This window comes from Camelus ferus, chromosome 26 (genome assembly GCF_009834535.1).
Source record: "Camelus ferus isolate YT-003-E chromosome 26, BCGSAC_Cfer_1.0, whole genome shotgun sequence".
Taxonomy (NCBI): domain Eukaryota; kingdom Metazoa; phylum Chordata; class Mammalia; order Artiodactyla; family Camelidae; genus Camelus; species Camelus ferus.
The window spans coordinates 1,201,137-1,222,071 of NC_045721.1; the positions used below are offsets into that span (position 1 = coordinate 1,201,137).

The 20,935-nt window shown below is 41.1% G+C and overlaps 1 protein-coding gene and 1 long non-coding RNA gene across 2 annotated transcripts in view; both read left to right on the forward strand.

Annotated features, from left to right (window-relative positions):
• The window catches only part of PSD3 (pleckstrin and Sec7 domain containing 3), a 526,938-nt gene that overhangs the window by 117,854 nt on the left and 388,149 nt on the right, over nucleotides 1–20,935 (forward strand).
• Nucleotides 1,186–19,080, forward strand: LOC116660002. The gene is made up of 3 exons (XR_004315358.1): nucleotides 1,186–1,195; nucleotides 15,041–15,045; nucleotides 18,555–19,080. It is a non-coding gene; the product is annotated as an uncharacterized LOC116660002 (long non-coding RNA).

The following is a 20,935-nucleotide window of genomic DNA, read 5'->3' on the forward strand; positions in this document are numbered from 1 at the left end:
AATATAGTTCCTTGTGCTACCCAAAAGAAATTTGTTTTTTATCTATTTTTATGTATAATGGTTAACCTTTGCAAATCTCAAACTTCTAAATTTATCCCTTCCCACCCTCTTTCCCCTGGTAACCGTAAGATTGTTTACTATGTCTGTGAGTCTGTTTCTGTTTTATAGATGAGTTCGTTAGTGTCCTGTTTTGTTTTTTTTTTTTTAAGATTCCACATTTGAGTGATATCATATGGAATTTTTCTTTCTCTTTCTGGCTCACTTCACTAAGCACTGAGCTCTTGACCTCAGAATTATTGCAATTTCCATCACAAATTGGCTTGTCTGAAAAAAGGACTTAGGTTTTCAAACCCCTGGCTTCTTCAAGAGTTTCAGCTCTTTGCTAGGTATGGCCTGGAACCGAGGGTTTTCATTGTTCTGTTCCTTCTCTTGATGGCTTTTCCTTAACAGGTCAAGTCAAGTAGGAGGTTAAGCTAATGAGTGGCAGCGATGGGACGCAAATGCAGGGAGTCTGGCTTCAGACCTCGGGTTTTGCAGGACACCCTGCTGCCCCACTCTCGAATGCAGGCTCAAGAGCTGAGGAGAGAAAAGAGCTAGGTTTCCACCTTTTAATTAGACAAGAAAACAAAGCCGTCTTTGTCATCGTCCTTGCTCACAGATCTTAGAGGCCCAGGAAGCTCATGACATGGACAATTAGATTTAAGGGATTCCTGGTACAGTGAAGGGAGATGTGTCCTCCCTCATCCTTGGGGAATGTCCCCTCCTTTTAGGGACGGTTATGGGCTGAACTAGGTATCCCCACCCACCCACCCAAATTCATATGTTGAAGTCCTAACTCCCGGTGCCTGAGAACGTGACTGTATTTGGAGACAGGGCCTTTAAAGAGGAGATTAAGGTAAAATGAGGTCAGACGGGTGGGCCCTGATCCAACAGGACTGGTGTCCTTTCAAGAAGAGATTAGGACACAGACAACACAGACGACGGGCGCCCCTGAGAGGACATAGCAGGACTGTGACCTTCTACAAGCCAAGGACAGAGTCTTCAGGAGACACCAGCTCCGCCTGACACCCTGACCCTGGGCTCCCAGCCCCCAGGACCGGGACACAGTGTCGTGCTGTTATTTCAGCCACCTGGTCTGTGGGGTTTGGTTGTGGTAGCCCTAGCGAGCTGATCCAGCCTAAGGCAGCTCTTCCAAGTCCGCGTAAAATGAGAAACCCTGATTGTTTCCTGGCTCCCCTGCTCATATAGACTAGGTCTGCCTCGAACACTGAGTTTCCTCTCTTTTGTGAATGAGGCTGCTTACTGATTCACAAGCTTTCAACCCAGCCTCTCACAGGTCTCCTGTTTACCGACCACGTTGACATCCTCTTTTCTTTTTTTTCAATTGAAGTACCATCGGTTTCAATGATCAGTGTCAATTTCTGGTGCACAGCGCAATGTCCCGGTCATGCATATATATACATATATCCGTTTTCATAGTCTTTTTCATTAAAGGTTATTACAAGATATTGAATATAGTTCCCTGTGCTATACAGAAGAAATTTGTTTTTTTAATCTATTTTTACATATAGTGGCTAACGTTTGCAAATCTCAGATTTCCAAATTTACCCTTTCCCACCCCTTTCCCCGTGGTAACCATAAGATTATTTACTATGTCTGCGAGTCTGTTTCTGTTTTGTAGCTGAATTCATTAGTGTTCTCTTTTTTTAGATTCCACATATGAGAGATATCATATTTTCTTTCTCTTTCTGGCTTCCTTCACTTAGAATGATGATCTCCAGGTCCATCCCTGTCGCTGCAAATGGTATTATTTTATTCTTTTTTATGGCAGAGTGGTAATCCATTGTATACACATACCACAGCTTCTTTATGCAGTCATCTGTTGATGGACATTTAGGTTGCTTCCGTGTCTTGGCTGTTGTAAATAGCGCTCCTATGACCACATTAATAATGTAGAGTCTCCTCCTGTCTCTCTCCTCTCCTTTCTCTTACAAGGATATATGAGGAGATGGAGCATTTTGGCAGTTTAATTGCTTGGAGTACATTGAGTATTAATTCTGCAGCTGAGCACCTTTCACTATTTCATCCATATATCTTTGTAAGCTAAATGGGTCTTACGTGCTCAGGGCTATAAAACCATCTCTTCAGGAACCTGACTTTCAGAGGCGTGGGCTTTAGATGGGGAGAAATTGCACACTGCCCCCATAAAAGATCCCATAAAAAAACGTCTCTAACTGCTTTTGCCGCCAAGATAAAAGGTCTGCTAGGACTTCGGCCTGGAAGGGAGGGTGGGGCCATTTTTCTTTGAAGAGCCAAAGAGTTTGGCCCCATCGTCACACCAGGCCCACTGGCATTTGGGTTAATTTCAGTCCCAAGGGGTGGCCGTCAAGCCCGGCCTCACCCTGGCTGCTGCTTTTCAAGAGGCTTCAGGAGAATAAATTAGGAGCTGTCTGCCCTGTTCTTTGAAGTCTCTGAACATGCACATGTTGCTTGTCCCTAGGTTTGGGCAAGCCAAGGATGCTGACAGGTCATTCAGTGCAGAGGCTCCTTCAGCAAGGATAAGAAGGTGAATCGGCATAAACCTTCATTCAAAAAAAAACCAAGAACACCAAATCCAACCACAAGACACTCAACGGCCAAACGAGGCTGTGAGGAGGTGTCACCTGACAGCAGAAACTTCCTAGCAGGGGGCCCGCCTGGCCACAGCATCGGCCTGAGGCAGCTTCCGCCTGGAGCATGGGCACCTTGGGATCCTTGCTCCGATGGGTTCCCATTCTCAGGCGGGAGAGGGCTGGTTCTCTGCCCATTAATTCCTGTCATTCAGCACTTCCCTGCTGATCCCCGGCCTGGTGCCAGGTATTATGCAAAATGCGGGAGAAAAGCTGATTAGACAGACATGCTCCCTGCCCTTTGGGCTCAGCAGTGTGGTGGTACAGGACACAAAGGAAGTGCTTCCCTTCCCACCACATCCTGTGTCTCCCTCTTCTTTATCCTTCCTTCCAATCATCGGTTCCCTGCACACTCCAACTCCCAGAGGCTTGCATCCAAGGAAGAAGCCGCAGGAAAAGTGATGCATGAATCCCTCATGGCAGGATTTTATCATGGCTTGGAGATATTTTATGAGATATGACCCTCTTGTGGCCTCTCCAATTACAGGATCCTGAATCCCCTGGCTTGTGATGAAATCTGCACAATGCAAAATTACTACTGTAGCCAGAGGCACACGAGGGCTGCCCCAGAGTGCCAAGAATTGCAGAGTTAGAGAGAGCCCTCCAGGCTTGTAAACCAGCAATGCATTTTGTCATTAGCAAATAAGCAGCTGAGTGGCACTGCATTTCTCTGCTGAGGCTCTTAAGTACTTTGTCTACGCAAGCACCTATCTTCATTCTTGCTTCCTGCAAATAGATTTATGTCCCCACATCCACAGGAATAAGAGGCCTGCTGGCAGTGAGCCCCAGAGAGGTAGTGGGCTTTGCAGAGGAGATGCTGACAAATGTAATTGCTGGCAGCTGTTGGTCCCAAGGCTGCCAGCCTGAAGATTTAACCCCTCACTCTCCACATACCACATGAGCTAAGGATGGGTAGAGCCCACTATTGATCAAAAGCAGGTGCTTGCCTGAGGCCCACACCTGAGAACTTTGTCCCTGTTCCTGCTCAGTTTAATGCCTTTTTTCCTACTGCAGTACTAACCAACCATCTCACCTGCTAAGACTTGGCTGATAGTAAGCTTCAGTTTTAAATACTGTTCAGCAGCATCAACAGTATTTCTCTCGAACGTCTTTTGTCAGCTTTAACAAAATCTCATCAGATCCTACAGAAAGGATCAGCATCTGGCGTTTTACTTGGATAATCCGATATTGCATCAAACTTGGAAGGAAAAAAGAGGTTTAGCTGGCCTTGGATACACTTGGGAGTTTCAAGAGGCAGACGGAAATGATCAGGGGTACAATACTAGGACTGAGTGAGAAGTAGGCATGGCCCTTTGTTAAGTCTGACCTCCGCCAGATGCATGGTGCCAGGAACTTAGCTCATATTTGTTGAATGAGTAATTGATATTGAATGATATCCCAAGTAATTGAATGATAGCCCAAGAAAGTAAACTGATCAATGCTAAAACCCTGCTCCCTGGCATGTCCAACAGTGTAAAATCTCGTCATTTCATCCCTGTTCTACACAGCATTCTCTTGTCTCCTATTGGATAATTCCAGTAAAAGTTTGTACCCGAAACTAAACCTGAAATTAATTTCAGCTGACCTTGGTAACCGTATTAAGGACAGAACGTAAGGGCTGGTGGTTCTGATTGAAAAGAAGATTTAAAGGAAAGTATCTGAGAACCTAGTAATTAGACTGATGCAAGCCCTGAATTCAACTGGGAATAAAAATGCCTACCTGGCAGGTTATTGTGAGGATTAAATGAAATCATGTGTATAAATATCTGCCATAGTTCTTCCTCTCAACTCTCCCAACACGGGTTGATTTTTTGCTAAATGACATGGCTGGATTCTTCTCCTTTCTTTCATTCCTAGGATTTCCTTCCCCTTTTAATGGAGAAGTGTTACCAAGGTAAGGGATTATTACCTTTCTCTTATTCTGTAAAGAGACCTCCTCACCTTTGCAAGAGCAAAGAGTTTTCTAATAACTTGGGTGAACTTCTATAGAATCAGTCCTAGAAAACAACTCCTTGGAACTACTATTTTCAAGAGTTTTGTGCTGTTGCTTCAAAATGTTTATTACTTTTCCAGGAAAGATACTTGGCTGTGTTCAGTGGAGTCTGGCTACTGTCAGTCTCAACTCCTTTCACACTTCTGATATACTCAAAACAAAAGATATGCAAGAGGGATATGCAGGCCCTTTGGTGAACTTTTTTCCATGGAACTGTGAATCTCTTGGTTCGAATATCATTCTCTCCTTAAAATCGGCGCTGCTGATGGCCGATAAGAAACCGAGTCCAACTCTTCACAATGGCATTCAAGGATTTTCACAATTTGTACCTTAACTTCTTCAAAAATCCCATCTTCCTCTCCCTCTGGAACATACCCAAGCCTTCACATTTTCCTGTATACCCTTCCCCATCTCTCCACCAAATTCCTATTCACCCTTGGAAAATCTCTTCTATGACGCTTTGTGGTGCACCACAGAGCAAAGTTCTCCTAGAAAGTTCATAATTCTTTTAATCTTACAGTACCTCTCATGTTTTATTACATTTCATATAGTAGGCTTGTAGAGTATCTGGTATCTAGTTGACACTAACTCTGTTGAATAAATGTCATTAATTTGGTCTGAAAAAAAGTAGGCAGCACACGCTTTTTACTGTGTGCACCAGACTGCCAACTCCTAGGGACCAAGACCTGGTCTTGGCGATTAGATGAAGGACAATGGAGTGAGTTGATAAAGCACAGTAAATATAATGAAGAAGAACAGATGATAGTTTACATTAATTTACTATCTACTATAAACCGGGTACTAGATGCTTTCTAGGTTATAACAGATATAATCTTATTTAATCTATTCAATAACCATATGGGGATTGACACATTTACAGGTTAGCAAATGGGTTTAAGGATAGAATGACTTGGTTAGACTAATTAAGCATGGAGCCTGGACTTGAGTCCCATGCTCCAAAGCCTGGGCTCTTTGTTATACACCAGCCTGGCTCAGAAAAAGGAGATGCTGCAGTTGAAGCCATGGGCTGGCTTTAGTTAGCAGTATGGATTTGGGAGGGAGGAAAGGCAGCTAGGAGACTAGTGGAGTTATTATGTTATGAAGTAATGAGGGCCTGGATAAGAGTAATAAATGGAAAGTAATCAATAAAAGTGGTAGACATTGACCGGAACTTTGCCAAACGCACAGCACAGCATCTTAATTGGTCCTGAATGTGGCTGGAGGGGACGTGGATGGACTGCAGTCTGGGCAGGGCACAGCCCTGAGCACGGATTCTCCCAGACGCAGCTGCTCCAGGCTCTGAGCTGGGAGACCGGCCAGCAGCACATGGAATAGGAAACAAAAAAGGCTGAGGTCCTGCAGAAAAATCATAATGGGATTAATGCTTAGGTGAGTATTTAAGATCCAACACGTGATGTGGTCACAGTATTTCCCCCCAAACTGTGAAGGTAAAGGTGGCACACACAAGTCATAGCCACGTTTCTCCCAGCTGGGATGTGTCAAGTCCACAGTGGATACGTGGCTGCACAGAAAGGGCAAAAAAAAAAAATTACCAGATGTGATGGTTGTGTGTGAGCTCTGCCTGGTTGAATATCATAGTATATGGAAAGAGTTTTGACCCTAAACTACCACTAAAACTGTCTCCAAATCTTGTAATATTCCACACATATGAATTCTTACCACAATCATTTTAGCCAACTGTGCTGTCTATGGTATTTGACAAAATGTGTGGTCTGAGGCTGAAGGTAGAATTGGCTTCCTGGTTAATACACTTCAGGTTTTGGGTCTTTAGTCTTCTGCCCTACCACCCAGCTTTTATAGACTTCATGTTTCTGTAAGGTCAAAGGTGTTTACGGACATGCACCAGATCCCTGGGGAGAGGCGGTGGGATGAGTCAGGACCCTGTGTTCTGGCCAACTCGTGGGTCGAATACTCCTTGATCCACTTCGCCCAAGATGGAAGCTGTACTCAACTGGAGATGAGACATCATTCGTCTCTTAGAAAGTTGTGCTTTCTCTTTAGAAAGCACGATTTCTTCACAGGCATTTCATTCAATTAAAGAAGAGAGAGAGAAAAATTGAACTTTTGGCAGCAAATGCAAGCATTATTAATGAAATTAAAACACCCAAGCCTGTCCTCAAGCCTGTAGGTGGGTTTATGAAACTCCTTTGAGTTCATAAATTCAGTTATTTTGAGTTTCAGTGACCCATGAAGAAAGCGCTTACATGAGATGCTTTCATTTATGTGCCAGATTTTTTTTTTAAATAAAACTGTAGAAATTCTGTTGATGTCTAGACCTTGTCAACTTTATAAGACAAACTACTTTGCTGGAAAAGCATTGAAGGTTTTGATATTTCAACCACTGTTATATTCTGTGGTTACTTTTTTTTTTGCTTTATTTGGTATAGACCTAGATTTCTCATGCCTGACATTTTGCTTTTAAGTCTATGCCTGGACTTGATTGGAGAACATGTTAGGGGCTTACAGTCATGTGGGAGCCTTACCCCACATTTCACTCAGCATGTGGAAGGGAAATCATTTTGCAGAATGTAAACCTAGAAGGTGGGTCACCTGTGAAATCACTTTAGAATTTGATACCCTTTAAAAAAAAAAAAGTGGGGTGGGGGGTGGTTGCCATGAGGATGAAACACCATATGTTAGGTGCCATGTGGGAATGTGACATTTTTTCCTTCTCTTTTATTATGTAGCGGTTTGAAAACCACATGTTCATCCAGCTGTTTCTCATCAGTTTTGTTCCCATATAAACACATGTACATAAAACAAAGCAATTTTCATGAAAAGAGAAATTCTCTTCTTCCACTTAAAGTTTCTTTGATGGTAAAATTCATGTAAAGCTGTGAATTATGAAAATGGACAAGTTAGGGAACTCAAAAGAGAATTTAAAACAAAATGCAGTTTTGATGGTCTCTTTTGTCTTGCCTCCCTTTTTTGAATATGTTTCTTCATTCTTTTAACTCTCTATAAAACCACATAGGAAAAGCACAATTTTGAAATAATATTAGCAATCCAGGTTGGGGGCGGGGTGTGGCAGTTAGTGAGAAAAAAAATCTAATGGCAGAAAAATTGTGCTGACGAGATCAAAACAGAGAGGAATACAGGTTGTTCAGAGCATGTTGGGACAGGCTTACTCACTCTTACTCTTGTCTCATTATTGAAAAGTTGCCTGGGCATGCAGTCCAGTGTGTTAATCGGATACATATGGACTTTGCGTACAAAGGTACGTAGCTGTCTTTGTGTGTGGCCCAAAAAGTTCAAGAGGTGTGGCATTTCCAACAATTACAGCTTTGCAAAGTGACAGCACGTTATAAAACATTTTATGGTAACTTTGGCACTGAATTTAATTTAATTTAAGAATAGTAACGGATTTCTATAAAGCTTTATAGCTTTATGGTTTTCACATACATTCTCTCATGGAATCTTCACAAATGTATGCCCCCTTTACCATGCATTTAAGACTCCAGATGGACAACTGAAGTGGGTGCATTCGCTATGGGAAAGCTCCTTACCACACTGGGGACACGGGAGCCACTGAAGGTAGGATTAGCTAGGCCAGCTCCAGGTAGACAATGCCTGTGTCATTTGGCTTCTGACTTACAGGGTGTGGGGGGCCATATAAAGGGGCGATAAGGCGAGTTCTACATAAAATGGGATCACGTGTCATAATGTGTAGAATGTTGGTGTTAACGAAACCTTACGTAACAGGCTGTCCAAATCTGACCTGTGGACAACATCCCTGCCCTCCCCCTTTTCCAGGATACTTCCAGTCATAAGGGACAAAGCCCCTCACAGGTAGCTCCCGCAGCAAGCCCATCGCCTGCACTGATGTTCTGGTCCGAGCCACCAGACTTTCTTATCTGGCCACCTGCATCTTATAGGTCTTCTGCTATCACTCTTGTCCCGCCCCCAACTCCACGATCTATTCTCCACACAGCAGCAAGTCGTCTTTAAAAAATGTAATCAGGGCCAAGTTATTCTGAGGCTTAAAATCTTCTAAAGTATTCCCACCACACTTAAATTCCAAATCCAAACTCGTACCTGGCTTCCTGCCTTCATCCCGGGCGCCTGTCCTTCTTAGCGCTCTGTGTTAACCACGAGGGTCCTCTCACTGCTCCAGTGTCACGACCTTTGCCCTCTGCCCTCTCTGCCTGAGGCTGTCCCCTTGCATCTTCGTGTGACACATTCCCTCCCTCAGGTCAATGCTCAAACATCATCTCCTTCAACCACCCGAACTAGAACGTGCTCCCCACTAAGCCACTCACAAACCCTTGATCTGCTTTATTTCTCTTCATGGCTCGTATTGCCCCTTTATACTATTTACCATGTTTACTTGTGCAGATGTTACTGCCAGCCTTCCCCACTAGACTGTAAGCTCTGCTAGGCAGGGGCTTTGTCTTGTTCATTCTCTACTGTGTTCCCCAGTGTTGTCACCTAGCAGGCATTCTTGAATTGAATTGAATTATTAGAAAAGTTCCTTTCCATTTCAAGACTGAATTTATGTGAAGGTAAGGATGACTTTAATATTCCATCCCTGGGTAACTGAAAGAGTGATGGAAGGGGACATGAGTTATAGGGATACAGACTGGACACCATCTAATGCCACCCACCCCACCCCCTACTATGGAGAGAGGGCTGAATTATGACCTCACGCTCATGCAGCCAGGATGTCAGGGACTGGAATCCACGTCCTCTGATTTCCCTGCTTTGTGTTCTTTCCAGGACGTCACACCATCTCATCAGCAGGACGTGAGGCTGGGGTACAGATTCAATGGTCAAGGAAAGACGATGAGTTTAGCTTTGGACAGGCTGAGTTAGATGTCACCGGGACATAACTGTTAGATGAAAAAAAACTGAAACTCAGAAATGAGCTCCGATACCCACACTGATTTTGTTATTGAAACTGTGGGAAAGGATGAGATAGCCAATGTAGATCAAGAGCAGAAAATAAGAAAAGAGAGAGGAAAGAGAGACAGAAAAAAGAAGCCAAAGGCCAGAATCTTTGCATATGGAAGACGTTTGCAGAGAAAAAGGATCTGTGTGGTCTCCTGTAGACAGAAGGTCAATGGAGGGACGGTCAAGGAGGGTAAGATGAGGCAGGAGGAGGGGCAGCTTCCGCAGTGTGGGATCAAAGGTCAGATTGCCAGGGAGTGAGGCCCTGAGGATAAGGGCTGAGTGGTTAGAGCTCTGGAGTGAACCTGCCTGGATTTGGGCTCAGCCTTCAGCATCGACTGTATGTCCTCAGGCAGGATTTTTAATCTCTCTAAACCTATCGCCTCAAATCTCTTTAAGCCTTAAATAGCAATAAAATTATCTATCACTGAGAAGTATTATGAGAAATAAATGAAATAATCCATTTAAATTATTTAGCCCAGTTCCTGATACACAGCAAATGCTCAATCAATTTAGACATGACTTCTTGCAGTACGAGTTTGGAAAATAAAGGAAGGAGTAAGATGAGATATAAATTGGGGAGATTAACAGAGAGTCCGGGGAAGAACTCTAGAGGAAACAAAGCCTTGTAAAGAATGGAAAAGGGATCATAAATTGAGGCACAGGGCTTAGTTTTATGGAAGAGAAGATAGATGTTGAGACAGGAGCACAAAACGGGTTAACAGGGACATGGGTATTTTGATAAAGAGAGCGCATTCCAACGCTACCCTGTTAGATCAGTCCATGGCCCCAGCTGGTTGACAGCTTTTGAGTCCCTCTTTCTCACGATGCCCCACGTTGGCTGATAATCCCAACATTCTGAGTTGATCCAGTTTGATAAGCACTGCCGATGGCCAAGGCTGGCTCTCTGGAGCATGCCGGAAGAAGACATCTGCAACTGGTCATTGGTCAGTAGTGAATCCAGTTGCCACTCATTCAACACAATCTTTTTAGAATCTCAGGGCTGGAAGTCATCTGGAAGGCCATCTGGCCCAAGGTCACCTGAATTGCCTTCCACAGTATCTCTGGTAGGCAGTTACGTTTAAGCTGCATTTGAACAGCATCCCATTTGGTACCTAGCAAGCTAGACCTTTCTTCCTGAGATTAGATCCTTAGCACAGGAAGTTCTCCCTCTGATCTGCCATAGACTTGAAATTGCCAATTTCAGTCACTCCTTAGGCTTAAGGGACTGAAGGATTCCTTCTCTCTCCCTTTTTTTCTTCCTTCCTTCCTTCCTTTCTTTTATTTATATTTTATTTTTCTTAAATCAAAGTATAGTCAGTTATAATGTATCGATTTCTGGTGGACAGCATAATGTTTCCATCATACATATACATACATACATTTATTTTCATATTCTTTTCCATTAAAGGTTACTACAAGATATTGAATAGAGTTCCCTGCGCTAGAAGAATTTTGTTTTTTGCTGTTTTATATATAGTAGTTAATATTTGCAAATCTCAAACTTGAAAGATTCTTTTTTTTTTTTATTGAAGTACAGTCAGTAACAATGTGTAAATCTCTGGTGTATAGCACAATATCCCAGTCATGCATATATATACATATATTCATTTTCATATATTTTTCCATTAAAGGTTATTACAAGATATTGAACACAGTTCCTTATGCTATACAAAAGAAAATTTTTTAAAAAATCTATTTTTATACATAGTGGCTAACATTTGTAAATCTCAAACTCCCAGATTTACCCCTCCCACCCCCTTTCCCCAGTAACCATAAGATTGTTTACTAAGTCTGGGAGTCTGTTTCTGTTTTGTAGATGAGTGCATTAGTGTCTTCTTTCTTCTCTTTTTGATTTCACACATGAGAACTATCATATGGTATTTTTCTTTCTTTTTCTGGCTTCCTTCACTTAGAATGACGATCTCTAGGTCCATCCATGTTGCTGCAAATGGCATTATTTTATTCTGTTTCATGGCAGAGTAGTATTCCATTGTATACATATATCACAACTTCTTTATACAGTCATCTGTCGATGGACATTTAGGTTGCTTCCAAGTCTTGGCTATTGTAAATAGTGCTGCTATGAACACTTGGGGGTGCTTGTATCTTTTCGACTTAGAATTCCCTCCAGATACTATACCCAGAAGTTGAAGGATTCTTTTAAACCACAAACACATAACCTAGGCAAGGAGACCCTGGGGATGGTTCTCTGTAAGAGTGCTTTGTCAGTCACATAGGACAACCCAAGGGGAGGTTACTCTAATGTGCGGGGGGCGGGCTACAGCTCAGCCTCAGGCTGGAGAGTGTGGGACAACTGCTCAGAATGTGTGCCCTAGGGAGCTGCACCATCAAGCACAGGGCATTAGAAGAAGGGAAGTACTGAAGTCGTGTTCATCTTTTGGTTTGTTCTGGCCCCAGGTGGGCACTGAGGTGTGAGCCACCATCTAAAGAGGAGCCAGGGCCTGGGCCTTCGCTCACTGCCACCATGTAAAAGAAGGCACTTTCAGATCCTGGCAATGAGGCGATCCATTTAATCCATTTCAATGGACCCAGCCAGAGGCTCTTGGCTTGGATGTGGTCCAAGCTAGGGTAGCTGCAGGTGTTAGGCCGAGGGTAAGACTTCCAACCCAGGCACATAGCCTATCACAGTTCAGAGGGCGTCCAGCTCGGCCCAGCCCAGCCCAGACTCTCTGAGTTCATCCAGCTCTGAACTTTGTGTTTCCTCATCTGTAAAATACCTTGCTTGGCAGAATGCTGGGGGCTGGATTGGAAGGCCTCTGGCGGGTCTTCCCGCTTCCAAATTCCATGATAGCAGCTCAGCTACAAGATCTCCCTGGAAACGTAGGAAGTCATGGCAGGAGGTGGGTAGGAAGAGACCGGTGGCGATTCCAGCATCTCAACCAGATGTGGGGCAATGTATCTGGAGGTTTGACAATCTAGGGAGCGTGTCATGCATCTCCATCTGCATGGCACACGGCTGTTTTTACTTCGATTGCATTAGCCTTGAAGGGAGTTAGGGGAGGTTGACAAGCTCCCCACGAACGACCCCTTGTGCAATTTTGGGAAGCAGTTTCTGGCAGATGATGGGGCGACTCCTCCAGCCCTCTCTCCCAACAATCTCCATAGCTTGCATTCAGCATCAGGAAACTAAGAGTGGTACCTGATCACTGTAACTACCATCAGAAGATACTCCTTTTTCATTAGGAAACTTTGGTTTTCACGATATGCACTAATTCTCTTCTGCCTGGGAAGAGATTTGGCCAAGAAGAGCATAAAAGAGAGACTAGATAAGCCAGAAAGAGAAAGAAAACTACCATATGATCTCTGTCACATGTGGAATATAAAAAAAAAGAAAAGAAGAAAGAGGACACAAATGAACTGATCAAAAAACAAAAACAGACTTGCAGACATAACAAACAACTGGGTGAAAGGCGGTGGGAAGGGATAAATTTGGGAGTCTGAGATTTGCAAAGGTTAACCACTACATATAAAAATGGATAAAAACTCAAATTTCTTCTGTATAGCACAGAGAATTATATTCTATATCTTGTAATAACCTTTAATGAAAAAGAATATGAAAATGAATACATGTATGTATATATGCAAGACTGGGACATTGTGCTGTACACCAGAAATTGACACATTGTAGCTGACTATAATTTTAAAAAAAAGAAAGAAAAAAGAAAAAATTAAAAGAAGAAAGTCTAGACAATTTGTTTTTAAAAAGCTGATAAAAATTTTTAAAAATTCCTTTTCTAATTCAATGGTGAAATTATGACTTAGTGGAAAATGAATTAGTCTGTTCCGGCCATAACACTTCACATTTATGACAGTCACACTAGCATTAATACCAAACACTGTGCAGCTATTAACAGCAGTTTTCATCTTCATAGTGCTTTACCAAGAACTAATTAATTAAACAAACCTATTTTAGTTGGTTGCCATGGTAGTGAATAGAGATGCACAGAAATGGTTGCATCCATCAAATTCATTCTCGGCTCCTGAAATATAATTCAGTTTAGGCAACAAATTATTATGTAGCACTGTAATGTGTTTAGAATGAGAATTACTGGAAAGATTTGCAAGTACACATAAATACACACAATAGCCAATACTTACAAAGATAATTTTTGTTTGTTACGTGTAAAATAGTTTCCTGAATCTGACAGCCAAAAATGAACATTTCATCTGTAATCCTTACTCCGTGTACACCTTATCTGTTATGGTTGTTCCTTGGTACCCAACCTGAGGAGAGGGTCATTGGGATGAAAGAGGCTTTCGGAGCTTCGTTGTGAATAAACAGAGAGGAGCGGGGCTGTGGGGGCAGGGAGAGGACAGAACCATCTTCAAGTGTCTGAAGGCTATTGGAGCAGAAGAGGAACGAGACTGGTGGCTTGTCCTCTGGGGTCCAGATCAGAGCGAACTGGTCAAAGATACAGGGAGGCAGGTGAGATCTGCGGCCTCATGGTACAGGGGTTACAGCGCATGCTCTGGAGTCAAACGGGCTGGACCTACATCGAGACCTAGTCCTTCCTGGGGTCGGGCCACCTGCTCCGAGCCACGGGCCTGCTGCACGGGGTTGTGTGCAGATTCCAAACTAATGCATGGAGGCCTCTGGCGGATCCGTAGTAAGTAGAGCATGTGTGTTAGCTCTTTATTAGCGAAGGATTTTTCTTTGAAAGGTTGTTAAAAATAGAATGGGCTGCTTTGGAAGGCAGTGACTCATTTCTGTGTCACCGGAAGTAATGAAGCAGAAACTGGATGGCCACCTTTTAAAATGTTGTACAAGGGCTTCCTGCCTTGAGGGTGAGGTTGGAATAGACAATTTCCAGGTCCCTGAGTCCATGAATTTGGGGAGGAGGGGAAGGAGGAAGGTTTTATTTTCATCCTTCAAACTTTGCTACACTGATGTGCTATAATGTAAAGCTTGGGGGAACTGTGTCCGTGACATAGTATTATGGGTAAAATGGTATTATATGCAGCGAACTCCTCTCTTTCAGACTTTTGCCTAGAGCTAGTTTTAACTCTAGGAAAAGCATACACTAATTTTGATTATCCAGTCTCTGCCAGGCTTTTCTCTGAAACTCCTCATGTCTTTTTCAAACGGAGTTTATTTTTTAATAATTACTTTTTTGAAGAGTTTTAAAATTTTTAATTTATTCTTTGGGGAAGAGAGGTTGGTAGTTAGGTTTTTATTTACTTATCTTTAATGGAGGTACCGGGGATTAGAACTCAAGGCCTCATGTTTCCTAAGCATGCACTCTGCCACTGAGCCGTACCTTGCTTGCCTCAAATGAAGATTTTTTTCAAATGGTCTCCTTAAGTCTGTGGTTCACTGTGTTCTGAAATTATGTGATTTCCCTTAATATCCAGAATGTTCTCTGTCTATAGTCACATTTCCCGAAATATTTATATCGATCTTTACTTTGTCCTTTACCCCTTCATCAGTGAGCAGGCCATGAACCAGTCTAGGTTTTAAACATCATGGACATCTTTTTCATTTTTATTTCTTTCTCTCTAACAACATCGTATGGTGACAGCTCTGGCCCAGTCGCTAAACGTCTGCACACAAAGCTGCTGAATCCACTCAGTTACAGGCTCGTGTGTGGGATCTGGTGTCAGGTCCATCCCAGCCACTCATGAGACTGTTCCCCCTGGGAGGGTGGCTGTCACTGTGATTACAGGCTGAGAGTACCAGGGGACAGACTACCAACCTCAGAGCGAGGCTGAGGGGGGCCCAGGGAAAGGAAATTGAAAAAGAATCTCAGCGAGGTAACCAAGGTGAGGGTACAGGGCTGGTGTGAGCAGTGCAGGGGGAGAAAGGGCACAGAGGGAAAGAGAGCAAGAAGGAATCCATCCTGAGAGGTGAGTATAGCTCAGTGGTGGAGCACGTGCCTCGCATGCCAAGGTCCTGGGTTCCATCCTCAGTACGTCCATCAAAAACAAAAATTAAAAAGTAAACAAACCTTCAGTCATACATGAACATGCATTTATTTGTTTCCATTATACTTCAATAAAAATATATAAAGAAAAATAAAATAAAATTTAATTACCTTCTAAAACCTAGCTGAAGAACTATAAAATCATAGCTTTTAAAACGTATGGTTTTATGTGATAAATGATTTTATAGTTCTTCAGTTCTGGAGAATAATGTGTTTTGCTTCTCATTTCAAATAAATAAAATAAAAGTAAATGTTTTAAAAAAATTAACAAAGCTAATTACCTCCCTCCCACACAAAAACATTCTCACCCTGAGTCCTGGGTTCAATCCCCAGTACCTTTATTTAAAAAAATTTTTTTTAAATTAACAGACCTAATTACCCACCCCACTCCCAAATAAAATACAATAAGATCCGGCCTGATTCTCACCTTCAAGCCTTACAGCCACATGGGGCTTCAAATATAATAGCAACACTATTCCTTAGAGGAAATAAAAATAAAAATTTGAAAAACAAAATATGCACTAGAGGAGAAAAATGTCCTTTTACTAACAGCCCTTCTAGAATCTATCATTTACCAGAAGCACCATAACAGCGTAGGCAGTATCAGCTAGTATGGCCAGTACGGCCACTTTCCATAGACAACCAAAAGTGAGGGGGAAATTAAAGGAGAAAGCAATACTCATGTCCAAAAGTATGATGATTGTCTATCTGTTAAGTAACCTAAAATAAATTATATAAAAAGCCTTTTTTCTTTCCCCCTGGACAAAATGGATTTGAAGAGAAGTCGTGGTGTTTGTGTGACATCTGTGTGGCACTTTTACCAAATGACAAATTGTTAGAGCATTAAAGTAGCCCTCCTTCATCAGGTTAAAAGTTTCAGAAGTTGTTTTTTTTTTTTTTTTTACTGAAGTGTAGCTGACTTATGAAGTTAGTTTCAGGTGTGCAGCAAAGCAGAAGTTCTTTAACAATAATTTGTGCATCCTGCACTTACATTCACAACAAAACGAGAGGCAAGTTCTACAGTCTGACGTTAATGTTGAGAATCCATCAACTACAAATTATTAATACTTTCTTTGGAAACTTTTTTTATCGGAAACAATCGGTAGCAGGTTAATATAACTTAAATTACAAAAGAGATCGACTTGGCTTTCAATTTTACTTCTAAATATTATGTTTAACATATAAACATAAGGGATAGATTAGACCATGGCTCATTTGTGGTGTGTGTGGGTGTGTGTTTGGGATACATGTGAGAGGAAGAAATGTTGATTTTTAAAAACTAAAAATTGCTTTACAAATCTTAAAAGGATTTTTGTGACTGGAGTGAAATGACCAGATAGGACCCACTGGCCCCAGGTTGGCCTCCTCCCTTGGTCCCCTCCCTCAGGTGTCCAGTGGACCAAACATCCCATCCCCAAGTCAGGCTGAGTGTCAGGAAGGGTCCCCCTCAAAGCTGATCATCACTCCAGAATAGAGCAGATCATGAGACGTATCCCATTAGGACATTTTTAAAGTACAATATTATGACTGTACTCAAACAATTGTCTTGCCACCTGTGCCAAGAGTCTATAAAGGGTTTTCTCATCTGTAAAGAGATTGAAGTCAGATAACTTCTAATATCCCTTTTAGTCCAGTCTGTGAAGCTGAGGCTTTTGCTTTGCCCCTGGTTTTATTTTCCACCCCTAGTTAGTTAACATACAGAAACTCATTCTATCATTGGAGTGTCACCCACGTTCCTCACAAGGAGCACCCAACTGTGCTACTGCAAATCTGCTTTACTTGCTGTTAGTGAACTTCCATCCCAAATCTCCTCTTTGGAGAGCTTTTTAGTCCATTTGCCTGGGAGGAGGGAAATACCCTCACCCAGATGTCTTTAGTACTTTTTCAGATTGTTCTTAACTTCACTGCGTCAAAAAACAAAGGTCATTCTGACTTTAAATTTTTCTGTTGCTACTCTGTTCACTGCCATGTTGTTCTCCAGGAAGTGGCACTGCCAATGTGACTAAGCTGAGAGCTGTTTTCAGGAGATGTGATTCATGGATCTTTGAACAACAGAATTCTCTTACAGATTTTAAAATAACAGTGCTTATTATCAGTACTGGATTGTGTGTAGTTTGGGCTTGGTACTAGTCAATGTAAGTAATGTCCCTGCTCTAACAGCAACCCCCATAAATTTCAGTAAACACGAGAGAAGTGTATTTCCTGCTTACTTCACAGAGTGTCTTGGTGAGTGTTTTGGTTGCTCTGGACATTGGTAACTTTCCAGAAAACAGGGAAGAGCGTGATCTAAACTTGCTTATAATCGACCTTATTTCCTTTGCCATTGGTTTAAGTGTAAGCTCTTTCTAAGCTGCAGTCTTAAGGAGCTGGAAGAAGAAAAGCAAAGTAAATCTAAAGTAAGCAGATGGATGGAAATAATATAAGAGCAGAAGTCAATAAAATAAGAACCAGAGAAACAATATAGACAATCAAAGAAGCAAAAAGTTGATACCTTGAGAAGATCAATGAAATTGACAAGCATCTAGCTCAACTGATGGGGAAAAGCTAGAGAGAAGACACAAATGACCAACTTCGAATGAAGGCGAGAACATCACTAGAGATCATACAGACATGGAAAGGTTGATAAAAATTATCCCAATAATTTTGACAACGTAGATGAAAAGAACAGATTCTTCAGAAGTTCACTCAAGAAGAAATAGACAACCTGAATAATTACATATATGTATATATTTTGATATGTTACTATTACATATACTGTATATGCATTTTTTAAGAAATTGAATTTGTAATTAAAAATCTTCTCACAAGAAAACTCCAAGTCCAAATGGCATCACAGAAAAATTATACCAGTAAAGCAAGAAATATTACTGATTCTACATATACTCTTTTAGAAAGTAGGAGAGGAGAAGAAATTTCCCAGCTTAATTTATGAAGCCAGCATTACTTCAATACTCAAACCACAAAGATACATCACAAGGAGAGAAACCATAGACCAATATCCCTCATAAACATAGATGCAATAACAGGAAAGGTAATTAGCAAATTGAATCCAGCTACAGATAAAAGGAATGATTGTTATGAACTGAACTATGTCCCCCACAAAATCATATGTTGGAGCCCTAACCCCCAAAGTGACTGTATTTGGAGATGGGAATTGTAAGGAGTAAGGTTAAATGAGGATCATAAGGGTGGGGCTTGAGTCCAGTGGACTGGTGTCCTTACTAAGAGAAGAAGAGATAGCAGGAATGGGCACAGGCAGAGGGAAGATCATGTGAGGACAGAGCCAGCAGGTGACTGTCCGCAAGCCAGGAAGAGAGGTCTCATTAGAAACTAACACTGTGGGCACCTTGATCTTGGACTTCTAGCCCCCAGAACTGTGAGACAATAACTTTCTGCTGTTTAAGCCACAAAATCTGCAGTATTCTGTAATGGCTGCTCTAGCAGACTAATATAATAATATACCATGATCCAGTGAGGTTTACCTAAGGAACGTAAAGTTGGTTTAACATCTGAAAATCAATCAGTGTAATTCAGCTGGGAGGGTATAGCTTAGTGGTAGAGTGTGTGCTTAGCATGCACTAGGTCCTGGGTTCAATCCCCAGTATCTACATTAATATATACACACACACACACACATATAACCTAATTCCCCCACCCCAAAAATATACCACTTTAAAAATCAATGTAATTCACCAAAATTACATCATAAGAAAATCATACAAATATCTCATGGAGATGCAGAAAAATCATTTGACAAAATTCAACACCCCTTCATGATAAAACAAAACAAAACAAACTAAACCTTTCAACAAATTAGGAATTGAAAGGAACTTTTCTCAGCCTGATAAAAGGCATCTATCAAAAACTCATACCTAACAGGGAAAGACTGAATGCTTTCTCCCTAAGATCAGACACTCGGCAAGGATCTCTGTTCTTATCAGTTCTGTTCAATATTGTGCTAACATTCTGACCAGTGCAACAGCAAGAAGTAAAACTGTCTTTATTCACAAATGACATGATCAGCTGTGTAGAAAATCATGAGGAATTTATTTTAAAAATAGTGGAAGAAGTGAGGTCACAATAAGTAGAATTGGCAAGGTCATAGGATTCAAGATCAATACACACACACAAAAAATTTATTGAAGTATAGTTGATTTACAATGCTGTGTCAATTTCTGGTATACAGCATAATGTTTCAGTCCTACCTATCCATACATATATTCTTTTTCATATTCTTTTTCATTATAGGCCACTACAAGGTATTGAATATAGCTTTATATTGAAGTTTTTGAAAGTATAATTAAGAAAGTTACAACATTTACAATAGCATCAAAAAGCATGAAATACTTGGGTATAGAACTTACAGTGCAAGCACTGTACACTGAAAATGACATAATTTTGCTGAAAGAAAGCAAAGGAGACTAACTGGATATACATCATGTGTGCATGTTTCGGAAGACCAAGTGTTGTTGAAATTGTCAGTTCTCTCCAAATTGATCTATAGATTCATGCAATCCCAATCGAAATCCTAGTAGGCATTTTAAAAGAAATTGACAAGTTGATTTTCAAATTTATATGGAAATACAAAGGACCCTGCCAAGGCAAAACAATTTTGAAAAGGAAGATCAAAGCTGAGTACTCACACTGCCCCATCTCAAGATTAACTGTTAAGCTAGTAATCAAGACTGTGGATTAGTGTAAGGTTAGACACTAGATCAAGGAAATAGGAGAGAATTCTAAAATAGACACACACATACATACTCAATTGGCTTTCAACAAGATAATTACATGGGGAAAGCTTAATCTTTACAGGAATGGTGGTGGAACAGTTGGCTAGCCATGTAGGAAAAAAGGAAACTTGAGCTTTAACTCATATCATATATAAAAAATTAATTTGTAACGTAAACATAAGAGTTAAAACTATAAAACTTCTAGAAGCAAACATACAAGAAAATATTTGTGACATTAGATTAGGCAAGGATTCCTTAGGACACAAAAAAATCACAAAACATAACAGAAAAAAAATGGTAGACTGGACTTCATTTAAATTAAAAACCTTTGCTCTTCGAAGACACTTAAATTGAAAAGAAAAGCCAAAGACAGGGAGAAAATTATATGTGTTTACACATACAAATACATCTATAAATATGTATCTGATACAGAACTTGTATCCAGGATATATAAAGAATTTTTATAACTTTATAATAAGAAGACAAAAAGATTTCATTTTACATTGTAAATCCAATAAAAATTTTTAAAAATTTAAAAAAAGATTCCATTTTAAAAAATGGGCAAAAGATTTAAACAGACACTTTACAAAAGAAGACACACAAATTGAAAATAAGTGTCTGAAAGAATGCTCAATTATCATTCATCATTAAGAAATACTAGTCACACTACAATGAGATACCACTTCACAT